The sequence below is a fragment of the Chiloscyllium plagiosum genome, chromosome 3, assembly GCF_004010195.1.
Source record: "Chiloscyllium plagiosum isolate BGI_BamShark_2017 chromosome 3, ASM401019v2, whole genome shotgun sequence".
Lineage (NCBI taxonomy): Eukaryota > Metazoa > Chordata > Chondrichthyes > Orectolobiformes > Hemiscylliidae > Chiloscyllium > Chiloscyllium plagiosum.
In genome coordinates, this window is record NC_057712.1 from 11487538 (window position 1) to 11506509 (window position 18972).

The 18972-nt window shown below is 38.9% G+C and overlaps 1 protein-coding gene across 2 annotated transcripts in view; it reads right to left on the minus strand.

Annotated features, from left to right (window-relative positions):
• The window catches only part of LOC122540991 (visinin-like protein 1), a 113648-nt gene extending 104248 nt beyond the window's left edge, over positions 1-9400 (minus strand). Inside the window, exon 1 of one of the 2 annotated variants that reach the window (XM_043677402.1) lies at positions 9170-9400. The gene's annotated coding sequence lies outside the window, so the exon portion shown is untranslated. Of the gene's footprint in view, positions 1-8509; positions 8601-9169 lie in introns of those variants that run through there. The other variant, XM_043677412.1, reaches the window with a different exon arrangement.
• Positions 9401-18972: the final 9572 nt, after the last annotated feature.

The following is an 18972-nucleotide window of genomic DNA, read 5'->3' on the forward strand; positions in this document are numbered from 1 at the left end:
TAGATTTCACTCTCCCTAAAACTACAATTGGCTGAAACCCTATTTTCAACTAATGCTGGGCATCATTTAATAAAGCAATTAAATCATCATATCACCAACAAAATTAGTTATTTAACTTATCTTTATTGATGGTTATTTTACATTTCAAAAACATGAAAATATTAAACATTAAAAATACTTTAATTTGTCAAATATTCCCTGTTTATAATTTCACTATATGACATGGCTAATAAACAGTGTATCCAAAACGCTTGAAGACAAAATGCTCAATTTATTGCTTTAACTTGCAATATGTCACAGAAGCCCTACAGTTTAGAAGCAGGCCATTCAGTCCATTGAGTCCACATCCACCCACTGAAGAACATTATATTAACAATATAATTGCAATTACAGTGCAGATTTTGCTTTGAAACCAAGATTTACATTTGAGTGGTGCAAGCTGGCATGAGGAAATTATAATGCCCATCTACATTATTCTGGACTTAGCTAAGGAGAAACTGTCTAATCTGTATTTAACAGCATAGATGCCTGTTTTTTCTCATGATACTTCAAGAATGCAAACAGATTACAAGGTAAAGCCAGGAAGGTGGCAAAGATTTAATGGGTTGTCTTTAAAATTTTAATATTCCTTTTAAAATGTTCACTTTTAATAGAGAAAAATCACTCCTTTCCACAGTGGTGCAATGCTAAATGTTACTACTAGTAGGCCATTGACATGATGGTATATTATCAGTCTCGTTGTGCACATTTGCAGTGATTTAACACAGCAAATGTCTCGGATGAATGTGAGTTGACAGTGGTAAAACTAGACTGAGACTAACCGTACCATTGTGTTTGGTGTCTTCTAAGCCCCTGGACCAAACATATTTTATAATAAATGTGAAAGGTAATTTATTACATCTATCTTTGTTTTTAAGACATAAGCCAAACATTAAGTATTCTGTTGCTATATCATAGACAAACACCCAATTTGTTTATTTAAGAGAGGATTAGGAAGGACCCAGCACTTTGGCAAAAGTAAAAGAAAAATCTAAAGACAAATGAGAAAAAGGTACATTTGGCAAATGATAGAAGAATAATGCAAATAAACCTAAGAACAAAATTTTGCAATCACTACTTGCACCAGAATACAAAACACCCAAGCAAAAGTCATAAATTAAACATAACATCCATCATATAAACCCCAGCTACAAGGAGCTGGTCAGTGACTGGGAATTTTGCAGTGATCAACTCAACTCCTGACTTCCCAAAGCCTCTGCACTATCTACATGGCACAGGTTAGGAGTGTTATAAGAGTATTCTCAATTTGCTTGGGTGAATGCAGCTCCAACAACATGCAAAAAACTTGACACCATCCAGGGCAAAATAGCCTATTTGACTGGGACCCCTATCTACCACCAATGCACAGTGGCAGAAATGTATATTACAAACAGCAACTCAGCACCTTCCAAACCTATCAACTATCCTTACAATGACAATAAGGGCAAGAAATGCATGAAAACACTGACACCTGCAAGTTCCCCTCCAACTTACCCTCCATCCTGATTTGGAACTATATCGCTATCCTTTCACTGCTGCTTGGCCAAATCTTGGAATTCCTGTCCTAACGACACTGGGGTTGTACTTATACCACATGGAATGCAGCATTTCATACTCACCTTCTTAAGGAAAATTAGGGATGGACAATAAATTAACAGTGGCCCAGCCAGCTCACACTCCACGAACAAATAATAAAAAAAACAAAACCACCTATGACAGTTTAGAAAGTATTCAGCATTAATGTTCCTTCTTCTGTGTATCACCATTTTGTGTAGTAATCTAGGATGCCACAATGGATCTATTCAGTATATCATACCAGATCTACATGCCAAGAGAGTCATGAGTTCCATTTGAAATCAGATTATAGTACTGATTTTTATGTCTTATGAAAATTTTGACATTATTAAAAATAATAAATGTTATTGAATTTGCCAATATTAACAAGAATAGTAGCTCAGTGGATGTTGATTTTTGGTCTCTAAGGGTAGTAGGCACGAAAGTAGAATTGAGGCAGAAGATCGATAATGATCATATTAAATAGTAGAGCAGGCTCAAGAAGCTATATAATCTGCTACTGCTCCTATTTCTTTTGGTCTTACAAATCTACTGGAACATGAAATTGGTCTGATGATGGGCTAAATGACCAATGACACAACCTGGATTTTGTTTCACAATGGTGATCTTGCTTTAATTAAAATAAACACAAATTGTCCAATACACAGTATTAAGTCTGTGATTGAATAAATAAAAACACAAATAAAAAACTTATAGTTAAGTACACTGAAACCCTTTTACTACAAAAATAATTGTAGATTCTAGTTCGAAGCATTTGTTGCATTTCCTTCTCTTTCAGCATTTTAAAGAATCAAATTCCTTGTTATACATCAGTAACATGATACAGGACATTTGGCCTGACCAACAACACGCCAGGAAAAGGATTAGCTATGGTGTGCTGGATTTTTTAAAAAGTTTTCCTTTTCATGATAATTTACTGCAATTCTTCTATTCTTTCAGCTGTATATTTACACCTAGGCAGCCAATATTTTCTCTGATATCCACTTATATCAAGAGCAGTGTCAGAACTCTGCACTCCAAGAGCATCAAGATAACGAACTGTGTAGTTCTAAGTAAATCACTCTATGAAAAACAGTTAAAACAGTTGACAACTGTTTACTGTTATTCAAAAGGTTGAATTTGGATTGTTTATCCCTTTGAAAGTTCCACTTAAAATCAATTGTTTTCAAAAATAAAATTCACAGTTCTTTGCCTTGTCTGCTATCTAAATTTACGATATTCCTCTTTTAGAGCAGAATTAATTGCATGTTTTACAGTCAACTTGGTTGTATGTGAGGCTTTTATCAAAAATTAGTATGGCACAGAATAAAAGAGGAGCCACAGCGTGTGTGCTTTTCTCTCTGTATGTCATTGTAAACTAGTCCATTTTGGCAAGCAAGAATGGTCCTCCTCCTCCACTACAACACTGTGTAATCCACAGCAGAATGTGTTCAGTTCTTGTTTCAGATGCTACACTAACTGATGATCAATCACTGTCCTTGAACACTATGTCCTTGAACTGGATGCCCAGTCTCATTAATTCAGTATTTTAATCATCAGGATCGGGATTGCTTTAGAAAATGGGTATCTTTGAACCATGCCACCTGTTTCCTGATAAAGTAAAAAGCCTGTTTTTCTGTTGTAGATGTTAAAATCCTACAAAAGCTGGCACTGAAAATATTAAACCCTTTTCTCAGAATTATATGTTCTAAATATAACCACGATTAGACAACTTCACGCAATCATATGCTTGGGTAAAATTCATAATCAGACCTTGGGAAACCAACTACAACAATCAAATTATAGATGTTTTCCTAAGGTGTCGGAGAAAAACAAAGTTGTTTGCATTCACTTAAGAAAGGTTCAAAATTTTTCACACAGAAAAGAATCAGAAATTTCTTAGGAACAACAAAAATATTCCAGGGTAAAGGTACCTATATTTGTTTACAATAGAAATGACAAAGTTGTTCCCACAATTGCAGAATATTCTACATAAAATCCGTGTCTCCTGCCTTCGATTGGAGACTCAAGCTTGAGTGTACAGTTGTAAACTTGGAATCAATAAATAGTAAAAGAGATAAAAGTATTTTATTCCTACCCCCCAAAAAATGTTACAACCTCCCATTAAGAACAGACTGGAAAATTGGCCTCCATTTTCAAAGTACTTATGGCACAACTCCAAACTGGGTACAAGGTCATTGACAAGATTGAGAAAATAAATTTGGTATCAGTTACCTAACATTAATGCGTCTCTCAGCCTTGATATAAGGGGCAAAGTTACATAAGCAACTGAGAATGAGTTACAATAGCCAAAAGACTGAAACTATTACATAGGAAATCTTATAATCCCGAGGACTAAAGTTTGGAAACTTCAGTTAATATTTGCTTTATTATATAACATAGTCCTAAATTTAAAAAGTACTTAAATGTTTCTGTATTGTGTTTTTCCAACTACACTATGAATCGATGTTTTCTTTGTGTGCTATGACCAAAGCATTTATGTACATTTCTTTTTAAAAAAAGTGTTTAAAATTTGATTAGATCTACAGTAAAGAAGGAATGCTCTTCCTCTATTTATTACTCAAATGTCTAATTTTCCTTGCAATTCAAATTCCCATAAAATGTAAACAATCAGTAAAGAACACCAGCAGCTGCATTCTCAGCTTCAAATATACATTATTTACAGAGTCACAGAGCATGGAAACAATCCCTTCGGTCCCAAACTAAACTAGCCCAATTTGCATGCATTTGGCCCATGTCCCTCTAAACATTTCCTTTCCATGTACCTGACCAAATGTCTTTTAAATGCTGCAACTGCATCTACCATTTCCTCTGCATATACCAACCACCCTCTGTGGGAAAAACAATTGCCCCTCAGGTTCCTTTTAAATATTTTCCCTCTCACTTTAAAACTATGACCTCTAGTTTTGAATTCTCCAACCCTAGGGAAAAGACCTTTGCTATTCAATTTATCTATGATTTTGTAAAACTCTATAAGGTCACTCCTCAACCTTTTACGCTCCTGGGGAAAAAAAAATCCCAGCCTCTTCTTATAACTCAAATCTTCTAGCATCCTTGTAAACCTTTTCTGCAACCTTTACAATTCAATTCCAATAGCCTTCCTATAGCAGGGTGACCAGAACTGTATAGAGTACTCTAAAAATGGCCTTACCAATGTCCTGTACAACCATGACATGACATTCCAGCTTCTATATTCAATAGTCTGACCAAGGAAGGCAAGCATGACAAATGTCTTCTTCACCACCCTGTCTACCTATGAAGCCACTTTTAAGGAAATATGTTCCTGAACGCGTAGGTCTCTCTGTTTGAATACACTCCCCAGGGCCTTACCATTAATTGTGTAAGGCCTGCCCAATCAAAGAATAAAAAGATGTTCTCTTGATTATCCTTCAACCAACACCTCGAAGACCAGACCATCTATATTTTTATTTTGTTGCTAACTGTGGGAGATTGCGTATATAATGGCTGTCATGGTTCCAACATCAAAATACTTCAAAAGTAACAATCGCTGAATGTCACGTGCTTTGGGATATCCTGATGGCACAAAAGCTTTTCTCCCCCACCTTGGTTAAAAATATAAAATGTAAGAGGAAGAGAATATCAGACAGCCCGGTGAGCATGCTCTGTCATTTATGATTATGGCTCATCTTGAACGCCAGTTTCCTGCCTGATCCCCATCTTATGATTCTCTTAAAAAGAATAAGTCTATTAAATATACTCAAAGCCTGAGCATTCAAAGCTACCTGCTGCATAGAATTCCAAAGATTTCAAACTCTTTGAGTGAAAGAATTTCTCTTTTGGTCAAAACTTCCAAAAATGGCAACCCCGTTATCCCGAGACAGTGTATTGGTCCAATTTTACACAACCTCTTTTCTGAGGTCTACTGTCTTCTCTCACAATTCCAGCTGGTGAACATTTCTTACATTTTTCTTCCCCCAAGGCAAAGTTTACTCTGAAAAATAGTCCAGAAACAGAAATTGCTGGAGAAACAGCAGGCCTGTCAGAATCCGTGGAGCGAAAGCAGAGTTAATGTTTCAGATCCATTGACCCTTCCTCAAAACTGAAGGACTGAACTGAACTTTAACACTGCTTTTACTCCACAGAGTTTCTCCAGCAATTTCCATCTTTTCATTTCAGATTTCCAGCATCTGCAGTTATTTATTTTGTATTTAAATCTACTTCTGGCAGATTATATAGCTCATTAGCCAGGAATCATTTGTGCTTTTGCCATCTTGAAATATGGTTGTCTATTTAACTGAGGGTACACTTCAAAAAGGTAGTAGCATATCCAATGAATTTAAGAGACAGCATGTAAAAAAAAACTTATTTATGGAAGCCAGAAGATGCTTTTGACAGTGGTGCAAGTTAGTTCCTGAAGTAAAACTTAACTGAGACTAGGAAAAAAAGGCGCATAATTAAGAAATTTGTAAAGCAGTCAGTGAGAACTGATGCTTCTGCAGTTAGCTAAGGGAAGGGGATTTGTATACCCGTACAAAATGTCTTTATCATAAAAAGAAACAAAGTCAATTTAAAAGTCTAACGATCACTTCACAATACTAGTAATGTAGCAAAAAATACTGATGCCATATCAACGTGTGTACATCGCTGTTTATTTCGATGAACAGCTAGAATCACCTATATAAATCAGTGGCGCCCTCTGGTCAAAACCTGGTGATAATACAAACATGTTATTTTCGTTTCAGGTTTCACAGCATTTATTGAAATCTGAAAAAGTACTCGCCACTGTAGCCATAATAATAAAGGACACAATGATCACGTCACCCGTTGTGTTCTTCAACGCAACTAATTCCAACAGGAGCTGTTGTTAACAGATGGAAATACGTTAACGTCCATGATTAGTAAACACAGAGACAGATCTTTAAAAATTACATAGCGAAAATGTAATAAAATTGAACCCGGTCAAATACTTAAGCACGATCGTAATACAAAAGAGAAGCTCAAAGATTAACCAAAGATTATTACATAGGTTGACAAATGTTTATGATGTGACCTTAATACGCAAAATATAAAAACACAGCTACACCGCTGAAAAACAAATAATAGTATTTTCTCGTTCTTATTGATTCCAATCACTAGAATTGAGTATCATTTATGCATTCATGATTGCTTATGGATGGACGATTTTGTGGCGTTACTTTTACTAAAACATACTCATTTTGCAAATGTGAGGGAGATCTGCAGTGTAAAAGAATTTTGGATAATCAGCCGGCTTTCTCCGGCTAGAAACACCTCTGGAGTTATTCTATTTTATTTTGATACATCGTTTAATATTTTGTTTTCTATTTGTGTTTTGAAATTTATTGACGACAGAATGGAATGAGGCATCTGATATCGTTAAAGTCATTTCCAGCACAAATTACAAAGGTTTCTTTGTAGCCTATGAACCTTTTTTTGCATCGGATGTCATTTCTCGCTAGACTTGAAAACTGCAGCTTGGATATTCCAATTTTTTTAAAAAAGTTTAAAACAATCACAGATAAGCTGCAGATCGGTTATCCGGAAACATGCTTGAATTGTCTCAAGTACCTTATGCAGACAGAAAAGCTAGAGAGACAGCTAACACTTTCTCTAAATCTTCAAACTGTATTTGTGATGCCCTCCTAATTTTATTCTTGTATTGCACTCCTCCCAGTTGCCGGAATGATCGGCCCCTGGAGCCCAGTGCTGTCAATGCTACATTTCATGGTGAAGAGCTTTCGTACCTCACTTTGAAAATTCCTTTGGGCGTTTGATGCAGCAAGTAAAAATGCCCAGTGGCTCTACTGTATAGACGATATTACCACTCTTATTGTAGCATTTATATTAGTACACTAAAATCAAGGATGATTCACAGGCGCAATAAAAAACAATTGCGCATGAAACCGAAGACTAAGCATCTGAAGGATGAGTATTCCCACCTTTTATATTTGACACAGGCGCGGTTTTAGAGCGATCTATATTTGATGTATTCGGAGAACTGCATTGATCTGCAATACGCATTTGACCATAATTTGTTGCTTCTGAGTTTTAATGGTCTCATCGGATTATGTTTCACACAGAATTCACAAAACAAATAATCCTGACCTTGTGCTGGGAGTTGCACTTTAAGACAGTATCAAGGGGATTCTGCACGCGTTCAGAGGAATCAATCTGCTCACATACCAATGCACAATGTCAAGTGATCATATTCGTAGGGAATACTCCGCGATTGTAACTGGCCACTAATGTAATCTAAAAAAAACACTTCCCGTTTTGTCAGCGAGTAAATCTTGCCAATCATATCCATTGTTTTAAGAACTATTAACATATATAATTCGGAAAGCTGTTTAACCATGTACATCGTCACATTAGACTAACAGTTACTTCATGCAGTCTTTATCAAATTTACTCCACAATCTCTCCTCAATATTAACAAGAAAGATTTTGTACATATCGTTTCCGAATTCCCATGTCTTTATTTTCCCTAATAACTGATGAATCAATTTATAGTTATTTACCAAGTCCTATTAAGGGGCTTGAATTATTCACGCTTTAATTCATGTATCTATGTTTGTTTTAACCCGTTTACCACTGCAGCATACAGCAAAGAGGCTCGCCAGAAATGATGACTTTCTGCGTTAATTCAATATTTGAAAATATCAAATTGGAGTCTAAGGCATTGCTGATAAACATTGTCAGTGTAACAAAACATTCCCTTGAAACATCTTCACTTCCAAATAAAGCTGGGTGATTTGTTTTATTTTAGAAAGACGAGACTATGAACATTACTAAAAATGCAGTAAACCTGGTGGAAGCGGTGGGAGGTTGTTGGAACGTGTCTTGAGTTTTCAGCCACGAGATCCACATTAAGGTGTCGCTTTTAGATTATTACTTAAACCTCTGTCAATGCACAAACCTGAGATTTGCTCTTTTCACCACGAGGAACGAAAGGTCTATTTGCTCTTTCGACTATCAAAGCAGAGAAACGTTGCTTTATCCTCTGGTACGTTACTAAACCTCTATTGGCGCGCTTCTGATTATCTGATCCTGGGTTTATTTGAAGGATGCTTATTTGCTCTAGAGTCCTCCTCATGCTTTTTTTTTGCAGGAACGCAACTGCGAATCATAACCTACGGCTTAATTACGGTAGAAAATTACATGCATCTTGCACCGATTAATTGCCTTCCAGCTAATCGCTTCCCAATGGAAACCAAGGTGCATCTTCATGGCCAGATAGGGCAATCATGCATTGAGCATTCCACTTGGTCATTTACCCATGCTGATATTTGCGTTCGACACCGTACTCTGGTTCATTCATTCACTTACTCTAAGATGCCAGATTTTAAAGTGAAAGTGGAATCCTCACACGATTCCTGTTTCAATTGTTATTTCAGCCCGCATTAATGTCATTTCATACTGCACGCACATGCCGGTTTACTGAGAGTAGCTTTAGGCAACATTTGGGGGAAAAAGCTGAGAATTTTCTCCAAAAAATAAAAAGCACGATCTGAAACAAGCGATCTCAATCGACATGCGCACCGTGCATTTTTTTTCATCCAATGCATCAGCCACTTACCTTTGAAGGTGAAGCTGTTGTTTAAAAAAAAACAAAATCTGCAGTTAATGTTCTTTCCTAGATCCGTAATCAGCGGCGTCCTATCATTCGAGTTCAAAGCGGGTAAATCACAGTGTTTGATGCAGATCCACTCGGGCTGGGTGTATGATGTGCAACAAGACTCGCGTCAGCTCTGGCTGATGGGGGTAGCTGCTAAGGCAGGAAGGAGTCTGAGCGCCAGCCCCCGTGCATCATACACTCCATATATTTGCTTTCTTTGAGAAGTAGTAACGTGGTTAGTTGATGTCATATGGTCTGAGTCTGCGCGACTAAGAGCAGTCCGCCTACTGTGCAGGATATGTTGCTGCGAGAAAGCTGCTCACTTTCCAGCACTCGGTGTGACACCAAATGTTCACTACCTGATGCGGGCAGGAGGGAAGCATCTTACAATGCTAACATCACCGCACAAAGTTCCCTTTCAAAACGTTTCCGCCGGCATCATCCAGACACAAACATCGAGCCCCCATCACGTCTAGGATTCCACCATTACATCCATGTGCAACTACACTGACACTTGAGAACTACATGAATTCCCCGATCCTGTGCGTTAGCGACATCAAACATTCGCTGAGGAGTTGCTTAGAACGGTGATGCCTAAGCCAGAATGAGAGCAAGCTGGATTTCTTTTCTCCGGTTCGAACAATTTGGGGAAGCAGCAAGAGCGATTTTCACATTCATACGATGTTTCCGTTAATAAAAATATAATTGTTGCTTGAACTCTTTTCCATCGGATATGTGTGAGTCACCGCTCCGTTGGTATGTTGCATAATAGTTGAACATTCCAGTCACGTCTACCCCGCCGCTCTTCGGTGCCTGTGCTGTAAGGGAACACTTTTTTATTATGGTGCAAAACATTACATTGAAACTGTCCTTAATTCAATTGCCGTTTAGAATATCCTTAATGCAAGTCTGATTACCGACGCAGAATTACTGTTAGATAATGGTGGAATTAAGGTATTTAATTTCCAAAACCCAAATAATTCGGCTTTCAAATTGCTATCTAGAAAATTAAGCATCAGCAAAATCGAATGTCACGTTCACCACAACATTTACAAATGAAGCAAAGGAGCTGATCATTGGTTTTAACACATCGGTTTCCATATCATTTTTCCATATCGGCATGAGGTTTAAAACAAGTAAAAGGATAAAAAGAAGTTTGTGGGACCTTAGACGTTTAAAATATCATTTGTAGTAACGTGTTGCTTTTCAGGATGAATAATGATGTTTTCTTTCCATATCTATCACAGTAAATGGCAGAAAAAAATGGCTGTTTTATACAAACAACTATTGGGACAGAGGATTGTTTGTATTTTCAGTGACATGTTCATGCATTTATTTTCTAAATTTTATTCTGACAATACTTCACACTCGACTTCGAAACATGTTCACTTTTGTTTTTCTATTGACTATTATTTATGAGTCAATTATGTTACTTATTACAACATAAAGCTTGTATTGTGCAATAACATAAGCACTCAGAAAGGATATTTGTCTAAGGTTTCAGGGATTATTTTTCAGTGAAGGTTACCAAAACACGCAGTTACCAATCCGAACAAACGTTTTCACGTTAAATACTGAGTTAAATAACACTTCCTTTCACTCATTAACCCTTTCCCACATCAATCATTTTTCCCTCTATTAATGAGAAGCTGCTTCCAAATACTTCCCAATATCCAGTTAAGACAGACATGGAAAATGGAGTTGATTAAAAGTGCAGAGAAAAGATTCCCACATTTTACTTAATTCACTCATGGGCTGTGGGTATTCCTGGCTGGTGAGTATTTATTGTGCATCCCTAGTTGCCCTTGAGAAGGTGGTGATGAGTTACCTTCTTCAACCTCTGTAGTCAATGTGCTGTAGGTTAACCCACAATGCTGTTGGGGAGGGAATTCCAGGATTTTAAACCAGTGATGCCAAAGGAATGGCAATATTTTTCCAAGTCAGCATGTGAATGGCTTGAAAGAGAACTTGTAGTTGGTGGTGTTCCCATGAATCTGCCGACCTTATCTTTTTAGAATATAATGGATGTGAGTTTGGAAGATGCTACCTCAGGAGCATTGATGAATGTCTGCAGTGTGTTTTGTAGTTGATGCACACTGCTGTTACAGAGCATTGGTGGTGGATAGAGTGAATGTTTTTGTATGTGGTGCCTCCAATAGGAGGCTTCCTTATGCATATTTGACCTGATGCCATGAGACTTCATGGCATTCAGAGTCAATGTTGAAAACCGTGAGGGCAGGTTTTTCCTGATTGCTATATTATTGTACTGCCACATCTGCTAAGTCTGTCCTGCTCTTGGCTCAAGTGGAGTGTTTTCCTGAGCAATTTTCCTACTTGTTGTTGTAGTGGCACTCATCCAGGTAATTCATCCTTGTACCTTGTAGCTTTGGGGAATCAGAAGCAGTTACTTGCCAAAGGACTCCTAGCCTCTGGCCTATTTTTGCCACTGTATTGATCTGGTGAGTCAATTTCAGTTTCTGGTCAGTGGTAACTTTGACGGTAGTGGATGTCAAGGACAGTTAGTTTAATTCTTGCTGAGCAAGTGCTACGAGATAGCACTGTTGATGACACCTTCCATCACTTTATTGATGGGGAATTGATTGGTTGGGTTGGATTAGTCCTGCTTTTTGAGTAGAGGGACAGGGCATACCTGGGAAACTTTCCATATTATCAGATGGATGTCTGTGTTTTAGCTGTACTGTTTGATTTGCTCTTGGCAAGCTCTTCATTAAACCAGGGTGGATCCCTTGGCTTAATTGTAGAGTGGGGAAAATGCTTTGTGTTGAGGTGGCAGATTGTATTGGAATATGATTCTGCTGATGCTGATGTTCTACAGTGCCTCATGAATACCCAGTCTTGAGTTGCTAGATTTGTTCCATGTCTATCCATTTAGTGTGGTGATAAACCATGCATGGGGAAGATGAAACTTTGCCTTCACAAGGAATATGTGGTCACTCTTAATGATACCATCATGGGCAGATGCACCTGTGGCAGGCAGAGTAGTAAAGATGAGGTCAGTATATATTCCCTCTTGTTGGTTCCCTCACCATCTGCTGAAGTCTGAAACTAACACTGTATCCTTTTGGACTCGACCAGATCGATCAGTCATGTTGCTGTCAAGCTACTGCTGCTGATGGACATTGAAGTCCTCCACCAAGATTACATTCTATGCTTGTCACACTTTGTGTTTCCTCTGAATGGTCAACTTGAACAAATATTAACTCATCAGTCAAGCTTGATTGGTTTGTCTTAACCAATAGGAGGCTTCCTTATGCATATTTGACCTGATGAGACTTCATGGCGTTCAGAGTCAATGTTGAAAACCGTGAGGGCAGTTCTCTCCTGATTGCTATATTATTGTACTGCCACATCTGCTAAGTCTGTTCTGCTCTTGGGTCAAAACCTAACCAAGGATGATGGTGGTGTTTAGGACATTGCAGCGACAGGGTGGCTAAGTGGTTAGCACTGCTACCTGACAGCACCAGGTACCTGGGTTCAATTCCAATCTTGGGCAATTGTCTGTGTGGAGTTTGCACATTCTCCCTTTTTCTGTGTGGGTTTCCTCCAGGTTCTTCAGTTTCCTTGCACAATCCAAACATGTGCAGGTTAGGTGAATTGGCCATGCTAAATTGCCAATAGTGTTGCTTGGAGCATTAGTCAGGGATAAAAGTAGAGTGATAGAGGAATTGGGTTTGGGTAGGTTACTCTTTGGAGGGTTGATGTGGACTTGTTGAGCCAAATGGGCCATTTCCACACTGTAGGGATTCTATTCTAGTCTATTGTTTATAAGGTATGATTCCAAGACCATGACGATGTTAGGCTGTTGCTTGACCAGTCTGTGAGACAAGTCTCCTGATTATGGCAGTAGCTCCTTGATGTTAGTGAATGAGATTTTGCAGGATTTACTGGGCTGAATTTCCTTTTTGGTGCCTTAGTCAATGCCAAGTGGTCTGTCCAGTTTAATTGCTTTTCTTAAGATGTTTTAGTGATTGATACAACTGACCGGCTTGCTAGACCATTTCAGAGGGAAGTTAAGAGTCAACCACCTTGCTATAGGTCTGAAATCTCATGTAGGTTAGACCAGGCAAGGATAGCAGATTTCATTCCCTGGAGGATATTAGTGAACCAGATGGTTTTTTGTGATGATCGACAAAGGTTTCATAGTCATCATTAGACTATTAATTTCAGATGTTCTTTACTGAATTCAAATTCCACCATGTTACAAAAATATCCTGGTTCCAGAGCAAAATGCTGTCACACAACATGAAGGACTGGGGTGATCTCCAAAACATGAAGGAGGTTGTCTGACATTGCTGGTGAATTACATACTTGAATATATAGTTATTACTCTGTATTTGGGGTTCCGTTCTTGAAAATCCTCGTAACTGATGAATTCATGAGCGCGGAGCTTAATAACTTGATAAAAAATAGTATTAGGTTCCCGGATCCCAAGATTATGACATTTCACCTGTTATTTTGTTTTTTTTAATTAATAAGACATCTGAAATAAAAGTTAATGTCAATAGAATAAAATATTAAAAACAATTCTGGGATTCACCAATAAAGTTGAAAAGTTCTGTGTACCAGGCTGGGGCTCCTGGGGGCGGGGTGGGGGTGGGGGTTTGGGAGGGGGTTATGGGTGGTTACTGGGTGTGGGAGGGGGAGGATGGTGCTGACATGCCTCCCTACCAGCCACTCTTTCCTGATGATGTGCCCTCTTTCTCTATCTTCATCTGGCAGATGTTCTCAAGACTTTCCTTTCAAATCTGTTCATTCTCCCAAGCACCTATGCCCTTGCTCATGGAGATTTGAGGCAAAGAGCTGTCTACTGGAACAGGTCAGAGGAACCGTTTCAACATTGTTTGTAGTGCCTACTGCTGGATATCCTTTGGAAGAGCTCAACATTGGGGAGACTTGCTGCCTTGACTGCCCTCTTGAATTTGCAGATGGTGTCAATGGTGTTAAGCAGGGATGACAGCTTCACTGAAGTAAGAGGCTTGACCTTGAGGAGATATTCAACATCATTGTCACTGTTGCCATTATTGAGCCCCTTGTTAGCCATCTTTCTCAAATCCCTGTTTGTTGGTTCCTCAGCCGTTTGGGTCAACATGTCCTCAACTTTGTCCTCGCTTGTGTCTTCGAAGCCTTCCCCTCTGATCTCCTTGGCCAGACATAGGGTGATCTTGACAACATAATCGACAATGGGGAAGCCTTCAAAGTTGGTCACACAGTCAGACCAAACCTTCTTCCAGCAGTTGTTGATGCTGGAAGTTGTGACCGCCTCCCAAGCAGCATAGACAAAGTCAATAATGTGACAGATGTTGAGCTCTTCCAGAAGTCCATTATCATCAGATTTACATCTCTAGACGAGGCTTGGCAGGCAGTTCGGTACAGGTTGTGGTGTGGTGGCTCTTGAACACCTTGATGATCCTCTGGTTGAGTGGCTGAATCAATGATGAGGTGTTGGGGTGACACTTTGAATCTGATCCTAAGAATGAGTGGGTGCATTACTAAGGATGAGAAGGACTTTGAAGGCTAGGTTCTTTGATTAGAGATACTTCTTGATTTCTGGGCTGAAATAGTTGTTAGCCCAGTCCCAGAAAGATTGAGCAGACATCTTGGCCTTCTTGTTAGACCTCCAGTGCACAGGCATACACTTCTTGTTCTTCCCTTTGAGGGCACAAGTGTTGTCAGCTCTGCAGTTCATCAGCGGTTTATACTTGAAGTCTCCCTTAGTGTTGGTGGCAAGCAACAACATGGTCTTTGAATCCAGGTGCTTCGGTGACTTGCTTAATGATGTACATGTGGGACCCCATTTGGTAGAAGATGCAGGTTTTGTTGACATTAAGTAGCGCTTGCTCCTATATCTCTTCTGCTCAACCAGCTTAAAGAACATTGGCACGAGAGCACCGGCAGCCTCCTGGTCGACAGAACCAACCTCCCCACTCAGCTTGATGTTGTGAAGACCATGGTGATTCATAAATCTTTTCTAGCCACCCCTTACTCGCCGTGAAAGGTTTGTTACCCCGCACGTCTTTCGTTAGGTGCTTATAGATGTGCAGCACTTGCTGCTGCAGGGCATAACCATACACTACAGTCTACCTGTCCATCATCATCTCCTCGATCCACAAATTAAGCCTCTTTTCCATCATTACATAGTGGATATCCAGAACAACAGATGTCAACTTAGCACTTTGAGAAGGGCAGATTCCTTCACAGCTTTTCTTATTTCGGCCTCTCCACTCTTGATAGACTGACCAGTAGACTAATTGAGGCTGAAGACATGGCCTACAGCACTAGCAGACATACTATTTTGCAATACTGTCACCTTTTACTGAGCTTCGTCTTTTTGCACTGGGCACACTTAGCACTACCAATTTGCTTGAGAGCCATCACATTAACACAAAGAGCACAAGAATGAGAGTGAGATTGCTACGTAAGTGAAAGTGGTTGCAGATAGGGGTGAGTTTTGACCACTGATTTTGAATGATAGATTACTTTTTTTTGGCACAGTTAGGCAAATTCATGATATGTGGTTTGACTGTATCTCAGTGTGGCATAAAGCCAAATTTGAAAAGTGTTTCAGACAATCCCTTAGAACAAATGAACAGGATACTCAGCCCTAAATACTCTTCCTGATGAAGAGCTTCTGCCCCGAAACTTCGGTTTTCCTGCTCCCCGGGAGCTGCCTGACCTGCTGTGCTTTTCCAGCACCAGTCTAATCTAGACTCTGAAATCCAGCATCTGCAGTCCTCACTTTCACCTAGGATAGTCAGCCCATCTAGTCTGTTCCACTTTTCAATGAGTTCATTACTGATCAGTGCCTCAAATCCATCCAGTCACCTTGGCTCCATCTCTTTTATAATCTTGACTAGCAGTTAATTATAAATCTCCGACATAAATGTTAAGCTGGGGAGGTGATGGCCTAGTGTTGTTATCACTGGACTGTTAATGCAGAGACCTTGGTAACGTTTGAGGGTCCTGGATTTGAATCCTGCCACAGCAGATGGCAGAATTTAAATTCAGTAAAAATCTGGAATTAAGAGTCTAATTATGACCATAAATCTATTGTAGAAAACCCCATCTGGTTCACTGATGTCCTTTCGAGAAAGAAACTGCCATCCTTATCTGGTCTGGACTACACGTGTCTCCAGACCCACAACAATATATTTGACTCTTAACCCTCATGTTAATCATTAAGAAAAAAAATTAGCATCTGAAACTTTTTGAGCATGAAAAATTCCACAATTAGATAATTCAAAGGATTTTCTAACCTTTTTCTGAAATGACCTGGCTCTGATTTTAAGATTATGCCTACATTCCCTTTCTAACAGAATAAAGTTTCTCTTTATCTACCTTAAAGTAAAAGCTTTATCAAATTACATCCTCCTTCTATTAGTTGTAGCACACTCACCTTTGAGTCAGAACATTCTGGATTCAAATTATAGTCTGGGACTTGAGCACAAAAATCAAGACAGACACCGTAGTGAAGTTTTGAAGAAGTGCTACACTGCTAGAGATGCTGCTTTTAGATATGACCTTAAAGCAAAGTCTGTCTGCTTTCTCAAATGGATGTCAACATGGCACTATTTCAAAGAAGAAGAGGAGAGCTATTCATGTTGTTTTGGCAATATTAACTCTTTAATCAACACATCTGATGATTATCACATTGCTGGATGTAGGTTTGCTTGCTGAACTAGAAGGTTCGTTTTCAGACATTTTGTCATCATTCTAGGTAACATCATCAGGGACTGAGACAACACATCTATCCTTGGACAAGTCAAACAGAGACATGCATGAGAATTCCCAGAAGCATGGCATTCCAACCAGTACTCTATCAACAAACACATCGACTTGGACACCATCTACCACCGTCTGAGAAAAATGACAGGAAATTACATCACCGACCCAAGGAAACCTAAACACATAAATAGAAAGCAGGTCATAACATCAGTGATTCATCAGAGACTCACTGAAGACGTTACTTGGTATGGTGATAAAACGTCTGGAAATGAACCTTCCAGCTCAGTGAGCAAACTAACATCCAGAACCTCAACCTGAGCTGCAAATCTTCTCAAAACTTGCTATTGCATTGCTGTATGTGGGCGCATGCTGTGTAAAACTTACAACAATGGCTGTGCTTCAACAGTACTTCATTTGCTAAAAAGCACTTTGAAATGTGTATAGCTATAAAAAGGTGTAAAATAAATGTAAGAATTACTTCTCTTTATATTCCAGTGAATTTAAATTTAGTGTATGCATTCTTCCCCATAATCTAACATTTGGCAATGTTCTAGTGAATCTGAACTATACCTCTTTCAAAATCAATGTATCCTTTAAGGTGTGGTGCCCAGAACTACTCACAGTATTCCAAATATAGAACAATCATGGCTTTGAATAATAGTAGAAGGATGTCTTCAGCTTTGTATTCTAACTCGCTAGTTACAAAGGTTAACGTACCATTAACCTGTTCAAGTTTTTCTTTAAATATTTCATTTTAGGGACCTTTGTATGCAGCCCATTAACTCATTTTGGACAGCTACTTCTAGATTTTCACCATTTTAAATAATTTGCAGGTCCATTCTATTGGTCCAAAGTTGATGATCTCACTTCCTGCATTGAAACCCTTCTTCCGCTGGATGTAGGTTTGCTTGCTGAGCTGGAAGGTTAGTTTTCAGATGTTTCATCATCATATTAGGTAACATCTTCAATGAGCCTTCGGATGAAGCACTGGTGGTGTAGCCCGCTTTCTATATATATATGTTTGGGTTTCCTTGGGTTGGCGATGTCATTTCCTGTGGTGATGTCATTTCCTATGGAGATATCATTTCCAGTTCCGGTTTTCTCAGGGGATGGTAAATGAGATCCAAGTCAATATGTTTGTTGATAGAGTTCCAGTTGGAATGCCATGCTTCTAGGGATTCTCATGCGTGTCTCTGGCTTGTCCTAGAATGGATGTGTTGTCCCAGTCGAAATGGTATCCTTCCTCATCTGAATGTAAAAATAATGGTGAAAGTGGGTCATGTTGTTTTGTGGCTAGTTAGTGATATGTGGGTGAGGAAGGACACCACTTTGATCCAAGAACAAGCCAAACAGAGACACACATGATAATTCCTAAAAGCATGGCATTCCAACCGGAACTCTATCAACAAACACATTGACTTGGATCCCATTTATCACCCCTGAGAAAAAGAACAGGAAATGACATCACCCCCGGAAATTGTGTCACCACAGGAAATGACATCACATATGCAAGGCAACCCAAACATATAAATAGAAAGTGAGCTACACCACCAGTGCTTCATCCGGAGACTCACTGAAGATGTTACCTAGTATGATGATGAAATGTCTGTAAACAAACCTTCCAGCTCAGCAAGGTAACCTACATCCAGAACCTCAACTTGAGCTACAAATCTTCTCAAAACTCGCTATCCTTCTTCCACATCTCAAATCAATATTGCTTTGCAATATTACAATTTCTAATACCATTATAGGTACACATATTAACCCCATGTACATTGCTTAATCTACCAATCATTTTGTAATTGTCAAACTCAGATCTAAGCTATTACTATATACAGGGTACAGTGACTGGTTGACATGCAGCATAGATCATTCTGGGACACCAGTGATAATATCCTTCCAAATGAAGTGTAATCCAGTATTCTTAATCTTAATCTTTTATTGCTGAATTTTATCTAAACATCTCTTATGTGAAATTTTATCAGAAACTTTCAGGACATCTATATCCATAAGCACCCCAC